The sequence below is a fragment of the Nicotiana tabacum genome, chromosome 16 (assembly GCF_000715075.1).
Source record: "Nicotiana tabacum cultivar K326 chromosome 16, ASM71507v2, whole genome shotgun sequence".
NCBI lineage: Eukaryota > Viridiplantae > Streptophyta > Magnoliopsida > Solanales > Solanaceae > Nicotiana > Nicotiana tabacum.
Genome location: NC_134095.1, coordinates 41131232 through 41140470, shown reverse-complemented (window position 1 = coordinate 41140470; position 9239 = coordinate 41131232).

The window sequence follows — 9239 nt, the reverse complement described above, 5'->3', positions numbered from 1 at the left end:
GAGGCCTGCGAACGCAGCAACAAGTTACCGTGAGTCTCCACCGCGACGACCCGCATAGCTACTATCGATCACTACCTGGATCTATACATAAAAATGTACAGAAGTGTAGTATGAGCACACCACGGCAGTGCCCAGTAAGTATCAAGACTAACCTTGGTGGGGTAGTGACGAGGAACAGTCAGGACACCTACTGGTCAAATGAAATAAACAGGATATGATAATAAAACATCAAGATAAAGATAACGAAGTAATATCAACCGCGGAGAAAAAATTCAAGTACAAACAGTATAATCAATAAAGGGAGAACACGAATAGTAACAAACGGAAACCCAGTAAATCAGATAACCCAAGCAATTCAATATTAACATAACAGAGACGGAGAAAAGTAAGAATGTATCCAATTTAAGAAAAAAAATGTCAACACAATCAATCACATCATGTTTAATACACCATCCCGGCCATTTCAATCCACAATTTCTCATATCATAATCTAAACTTTCGAACTTTCAGCACATGTGGCACCTCGTGCCCACATATTTTCCATTTCACTCTTAACAACAAAATCTACATGATATACAATATAAAACGTCCTTACAAAATGTGCTTAAGATGTTCAAGAATTCCTATATACATAATATAAATTAAGTTTCAATTTCTAAATAAGTTTGGAAAATTGGCGAGAAAAGATGAAGTTATGTTTTTAGAAATCATTCGAGTAAGGAGGTACCCTTTTCAATTTAAAATACAACATTGGAAGAATTATTACCTTTAACAGGGGAGTTGATAACTTAAAACTTAGTAGAAATTTCTTTTTAAGAAAAATACAACCTCAGACGGTTTAAGGGAATGTAATTGAGAAACTAATTGAACTAAGGATGTAACAATTATTGAAGTTTGCAGTATTGGAACGTATAAATAAATATATATAAATACGGTGAGGTATTGAAAACATTGTGGGTTCTAACACAAAGGATCACAACAATAAAGGAATTAAACAGTTTAAACATTTGAATTGATAACAACCAATAAACACAACAGCAGAAAGTGCACAGCACCACCCTTCGTGCTTTTACTCTCATTCTCACCATAAGAGTCAATATTCACTTTTATTCTTTCTTGTTGCGGCGTGCAACCCGACCCCAATCATATAGTACTATTGCGTCGTGCAACCCGATCCAAATCATATGATATTGTTGCGGCGTGCAACCCAATCCATATAATATTGTTACGGCGTGCAACCCGATCCAAATCATATAATGATATTGCGGCGTGCAACTCGATCCATTTAATATTGTTGTTGCGTGCAACCCGATCCATTTAATATTATTACGGCATGCAACTCGATCCACATAATATTATTGTGGCGTGCAACCCGTTCCACATAATATTGTTGCGGCGTGCAACCCGATCCATATAATATTGTTGCGGCGCGCAACCCGATCCCAATATACAAATCAACACCAATCACGAAAGAATCCCGACAAGGGAATAATAAGAAAACAACAATATCCCGGCAAGGGAATAATAAGGAAACAACCATATCCCGGAAAGGGAGTCAACAGTAAGGATTAAATATGTCCCGGCAAGGGAATCAGCTATAACCAAATTTGTACCGATAATTAACTTCACAATAAAACCTCAACTAAACAACAAAATATAATAAGCACGTGATGACTACACCGGTAACCACAACAATTGGACATGTAACCTATTTGCATGAAGTCATAGAGGAACTCAAAATCAAGAAGTATCAAAACAATAAGGAAGGCAAATCACTTCAATTAAGGCAATTAAGGGTCAATGCAACACGTAGGAATTCGAAGAAGGCTAACAACATCATATGGAGCATATAGAGACAATTTAAGCAATTATTAAACCCAATCATAACGGAATATTCTCCACATATTGAACATAAGGACCTAAGAACCCTAGAGCATGCTTTCCACAAATAAGTCCGAGCACACACTCGTCACCTCGCATGCACGGGCTACAATTAGCAAAGAAGACTCAATCCTAAGAGGAAGCCCCCCACACAAGGTTAGCCAAGATACTTACCTCAAAGTTGACAAACCGATACTCTAAAATGCACTTCTCGGGTAAAAGACCTCCGGACGGCTCAAACTAACTAAATTAACTTCAAAGCACAAATAAAACACATAAGAAACTATTCCGGATCATAAAATCTCAATCTTTAACAAAATCCAAAAATTGGTCCAAAAGTTGACCCCCGGGCCCGCACCTTGAAACCCGACAAATTTTACAAAATCCGATCACCCATTCCAAAATGAGTTCAACCATACAAAATTTATCCAATTTCGATACCATTTGGTCCCTTAAATCATGATTTTTCATTTTAGGAATTTTCTTCAAAAACCAACATTTTACTCAACCCAAATCACCAATTAAATGATAAAAATAAAGACAAATTCATGGAATATAATTAATTCTAGGTGAAGAACATTTACCCAATCGTTTTGCTTGAAAAACCCACAAAGAATCGCCCAAAATCGAGCTCTAGAACTCTAAAAAATGTTAAAAATGGCCTAACCCTCGATTTGAAAAACTTATATTCTGCCCAGATATTAAAGCATCGCGAACGCAGAGGAAGTATCGCGTTCGCGAGGAAGAAAAATGAAGGCTACCCAGATGTGCTTCGCGAACGAGACAACACGCACGCGAACGCGAAGAAGGAAAATATTATGGCCCAGAGATTGCTCTTCGCGAACACGTGAATTAGTACGCGAACGCGAAGAGTGGAATTGCATAGCTACGCGAACGCGTGATGGGGGACGCGGACGCGATGAGGGATAAAGCAGAGCTTCGCGAACGCAAGGAGTGTTGCGCAAACGTGAAGAAGAATTTCCAGGTGGTCAGCAACAAAGCTTTGAGAACGCGAAAGGTTGTTCACGATCGCGAAAGAGGATACTAGAAGCAGAAAACAGCAGTTCAAAAACAAGGGAAAATGACCCGTAGCCCATCCGGAACACACCCGAGACCCCCAAGACCCCCGGAACCCCGTCCAAACGCACAAATAAGTCACATAAACTAACACGGACTTGATCGAGGTCTCAAATCACATCAACAACGCCGAAACATCGAATCACACCAAGAATCGAACTTAGGATCTTTCAAACCTTCTAACTTCCAAAACTCGTGCTAAAACATATCAATTCAACCCGGAATGACGCCAAATTTTGCAGACAAGTCCAAAATGACATAATGGATCTATTCTAATGCACGAAGTCGCATTCCGACCCCGATATCACAAAAGTCAACTATGGGTCAAACTTCTCCATTTTCCAAACTTCAACTTTTCCAACTTTCGCCGAAACACCTCAAATTACCCTACGGACCTCCAAATCCGAATCCGGACGCGTTCCTAAGTCCAAAATCACCATACAAAGATATTGAGATCACCCACGACCCATTCCGGGACCGTTTACTCAAAAGTCCAACTCCGATCAAGTTTTCACTGTTTAAGCTTCCAAAGCTAGTTTCCTTCTTCCAATTTGACTCTGAATCATCTGTTAACTGAATTCAATCATGCACGCAAGTCAATACACATATTATGAAGCTGCTCGAGACCTCAAACTACCGAATCAGGCACAATTTCTCAAAACGACCAGTTGGGTCGTTACATCCTCCTCCACTTAAACATACGTTCGTCCTCGAACGTGCCTAGAGTCGTTCCAAACCATTGAACCACTGCATGAGCTCACTATCCATACACCTGGGGGTGTTTCCCCATCATCCAACCTATAAAGAACTGACAACACCACTTAACTGAAGGTCTCATCTCCTACTTAGTCCATAACCTTGGAAAAGAACCCAAACCTCAACATCTGAAATTCATCATAGGACCCGAATTCTACATCATCACACTGAACACACCCAAACAAGCTGAATCGAGCAAAAAATTCCAATCCCGAATACAATCACATGATGCTCCACACAACTCAATGCCCGAAGCAATAACCTCCGACCACCATAGTTGTTCAAATAACACCCCTGATGCCGGCAACACACCTCACATTGAATATAACCTTATTCTGGACCTCCACATCACTGCTCATGATAAAGAAACATGCAGGAACTCATATCCGCCCATGAAAACAACAAGTCAGGAAGCTCCCTCGCCCGCCAAGGGACATCACCCAAATCTTAGCAGAAGCACCCTCATATTTCCAAACACTCCTCATCCCCGATACCATAGTACTAACCTCAGGTCTAAGAACCTCATCTCAGCCAATACAAGCAACATAACTGACAACTCATCACGGAACCACACAGATTCTCACATTACACAATTCGTACACCAAACCAATAATAACTCAATTATGCAGCACAAGAAAAGAAAAGAAAAGTATAAGAATTATCTAATGAGCACAACATGTGTAACAATAAAAGTGTAGTTCTTCATCAAATCGTCCCACAGAGTGAAAACACAACACCAAATGAACATAAGGAAAGGGCATCCAACATAACATCCGCTGCGGCGTGCAGCCCGCTCCCAAATACTCATCAAGCCAAAATGCTCGAGTTCACTGAACATATGAATACTGATATCAAGTACAACAAAGTGCACAAATAAAACTGTGGGAAAATAAATGAAAGTGTTAAAACATGAAAGAAGCAAATTTGCAATAAGTAAATCAACATCACGAGGGCTATCTTGCCTGCATCGCCATAAGGCCTGAACAGAATTACTACCTGCGGGGGAAATAATCATACAACCTCACTGCCTAACACAGCATACAAGAGTAGCACATATCATAGTCTAGGGGCACATATAATATCCCTCCTACCTGATCACATAACCAAAATGACATTCTCATAGAGGCACACGAATTTGCTCTGACACGACATACATATTCTCGCTGATCCCCCAAATAGCCCACAACCAAATCCCGATTACCTCCAAATAGGTAAATATCCTTTCCAAAAATCCACAGCAACCTATCAATCATGCATTCTATTAACTATCTCATCCTCAACGTTTCTCCACAATCCGCAAACAAGAAATAATTCACATATGAGGGCATCTAGCCCCAAAACCTCAGGAATACTAAAATTTCCATACTCTAACTCCACTACGCAATCAAATGGTTGATATATCACTTACACCCTATCATTCTGCTGAAGCACTCATATAGAGTTTCTAATTGCGTAACAAAATATGAACCTCGAAAGCCTCAAAACCCAGTAATCACCCTGCCACCAGCCACGCACTGCAAACCAAAACTCAGGGTCCTTTCCAAAAATGCACACTCTTCACATATGATAGCCAACAATGCCAACGCTCTATTAATTTCAGATACCGATTCGGGAGAAATCGCAATGTACCACATATTCCTTATGCCCATAGTAGATATCCAACTCAAGCCGTAATCAAACCATCGAGAACCCTCTGAGGTCCGCACACACACAACCAAACCATCAGGACTGCATCAACTCAACCGAGTCACACAAACCGCCCAATCCAAGAATGCTGCCACAATTGCTAGTAGTGAATTCCCATTCAAAAGGATCATTTACTTCCATGGCTATGTCGACCCAACACTGCTAAACTGACTCATTCCTTCAAATAGTTGATATACAATAACTCCCATCAAAGCCCCACATACAGATGACTCTAGCATGAACTACGTAGCAAGAAACTCATAGACCACTACATTACCTCTGAAGTACCCCGTTCTGCTGCAACCACGATGCCCACGCTGAATAGACCTCTTGTGAATCTGAAGTTGTTCCTCCAACTCCCCTTGATGCTTATATGCATATCCATTATTGACGTAGCAATATTGTAAGCCCCAATATCATCCCGTGCGAGATCTCAGACCCTGGTCATACCCCAAATCCGGGAATCTACCAATACCATATATACGCATACCTCAGGCTAAGATTGATACAAATCTGACTCCGCAATCTGAATGCCGCTATTGGACTCCTCCACTTGGCGCAAAACCATAGAAAACAAAGTTTGACGATCCGCAAAACTAACCTTCAAAGCTCGTACAACACAAATCACAAGGTACTCCAATACCACCAACTATTCCCAATCAACACCCACTTTGTGGCCTTGCCACAATCGCGATGACTAGTCGACCAATTAAACCTTCCCAGCCCGCAATCGTCAAGCAAGTGCCGGAAACCGTTGCGCCTCCATACGAACAACAGAATAGTCTCGCAATGCCTCTGTATCTTCAGTCTGGACAACACGTCGAGGCAATGCCTGAGCATCCCTGACTCCTTTGTAGCATCACGAACCACTAGCGCATAGCGAACGCTGAGAGTGTAATATTATACACGAGTGGATGTAGAGGGACATAAGTCAGGTACTTCGAGCTGAATTAATATCGCATGATAGGGAATGAAAGAAGTGGAATTTCCTAACAGTTCTGTAGTCTCTCGAAGATAAGTACAGACGTCTCTGTACCAATCTGCAAGACTCTACTAAACCTACTTATGACTCGTAGCACCCATGAACCTAGAGCTCTGATACCAACTTGTCACGACCCAAAATCCCTCCGAAGGAGTCGTGATGGCACGTAGTCTCTAAACTAGGTAAGCCTAATATTTACAGAAATAACATTAATATTTATAATTTTAAATTAAATAACTTTCAATAAATCACAATTCCCAAAACCGGTGGTACAAGTCATAAGCCTTTCTAAGAGTAATTATGCAGAATAAATACAATATTGTTCCAGAACGAGAAGGAATCAATGGAACGTAAATACAAACGAAGGTGACTCTAAGGCCTACGAACGCAGCAACAGGTTACCGTGAGTCTCCACCGCGACTACCTGCACATCTACTATCGATCAATACTTGGATCTGTACACAAAGATGTACAGAAGTGTAGTATGAGCACACCACGGCGGTGCTTAGTAAGTATCAAGACTAACCTCGGTGGGGTAGTAACGAGGAACAGTCAGGACACCTACTGGTCAAATGAAATGAACAGGATATGATAATAAAACATCAAGATAAAGATAACGAAGTAATATCAACCGCAGAGATAAAATCCAAGTACAAACAGTATAATCAATAAAGGGAGAACACGGATAGTAACAAACAGAAACCCAGTAAATCAGATAACCCAAACAATTCAACACTAACGTAACAGAGACGGAGAAAAGTAAGAATTTATCCAATTTAAGAAAAACAATGTCAACTCAATCAATCACATCATGTTTAATACACCATCCCGACCATTTCAATCCTCGATTTCTCATATCATAATCTCAACTTTCGAACTTTCAGCACATGTGGCACCTCGTGCCCACATATTTTCCATTTCACTCTTAACAACAAAATCCACATGATATACAATATAAAATGTCCTTACAGATGCGCTTAAGATGTTCAAGAATTCCTATATACATAATATAAATTAAGTTTCAATTTCTAAATAAGTTTGGAAAATTGGCGAGAAAAGATGAAGTTATGTTTTTAGAAATCATTCGAGTAAGGAAGTACCCTTTTCAATTTAAAATACAACATTGGAAGAATTATTACCTTTAACAGGGGAGTTGATAACTTAAAACTTAGTAGAAATTTCTTTTTAAGAAAACTACAACCTCAGACGGTTTAAGGGAATGTAATTGAGAAACTAATTGAATTAAGGATGTAACAATTATTGAAGTTTGCAGTATTGGAACGTATAAATAAATATATATAAATACGGTGAGGTATTGAAAACATTGTGGGTTCTAACACAAAGGATCACAACAATAAAGGAATTAAACAGTTTAAACATTTGAATTGATAACAACCAATAAACACAACAGCAGAAAGTGCACAGCACCACCCTTCGTGCTTTTACTCCCGTTCTCACCATAAGAGTCAATATTCACTTTTATTCTTTCTTGTTGCGGCGTGCAACCCGACCCCAATCATATAGTACTATTGCAACGTGCAACCCGATCCAAATCATATGATATTGGTTCGGCGTGCAACCCGATCCATATAATATTGTTGCGGCGTGCAACCTAATCCAAATCATATAATGATATTGCGGCGTGCAACCCGATCCATTTAATATTTTTGCGGCGTGCAACCCGATCCATTTAATACTGTTGCGGCGTGCAACCCGATCCATTTAATATTATTGCGGCGTGCAACCCGATCCATTTAATATTATTGCAGCGTTCAACCCGATCCACATAATATTGTTGCGGCGTGCAACCCGATCCATATAATATTATTGCGGTGTGCAACCCGATCCCAATATACAATTCAACACCAATCACGAAAGAATCTCGGCAAGGGAATAATAAGGAAACAACAATATCACGGCAAGGGAATAATAAGGAAACAACAATATCACGGCAAGGGAATAATAAGGAAACAACCATATCCCGGAAAGGGAGTCAACAGTAAGGATTAAATATGTCCCGGCAAGGAATCAACTATAACCAAATTTGTACCGATAATTAACTTCACAATGAAACCTCAATTAAACAACAAGACATAATAAGCACGTGATAACTACACCGGTAACCGCAATAATTGGACATGTAACCTATTTGCACGAAGTCATAGAGGAACTCAAAATCAAGATGTATCAAAACAATAAGGAAGACAAATCACTTCAATTAAGGCAATTAAGGGTCAATGCAACATGTAGGAATTCGAGGAAGGCTAGCAACATCATATGGAGCATATAGAGATAATTTAAGCAATTATTAAACCCAATCATAACGGAATACTCTCCACATATTGAACATAAGGACCTAAGAACCCTAGAGCATATTTCCCACAAATAAGTCCGAGCACACACTCGTCACCTTGCATGCACGGGCTACAATTAGCAAAGAAGACTCAATCCTAAGGGGAAGTCCCCACACAAGGTTAGGCAAGATACTTACCTCAAAGACGACAAATCGATACTCTAAAATGCACTTCTCGGGTGAAAAGACCTCCAGACGGCTCAAATCTAACCAAATTAACTTCAAAGCACAAATAACACACATAAGAAACTATTCCGGATCATAAAGTCTCAATCTTTAACAAAATCCAAAAATTGGTCCAAAAGTTGACCCCCGGTCCCGCACCTCGAAACCTGATAAATTTTACAAAATCCGATCACCCATTCCAAAATGAGTTCAACCATACAAAATTTATCCAATTCCGATACCATTTGGTCCCTCAAATCATGATTTTTCATTTTAGGAATTTTCTTCAAAAACCAATATTTTACTCAACCCAAATCACCAATTAAATGATAAAAATAA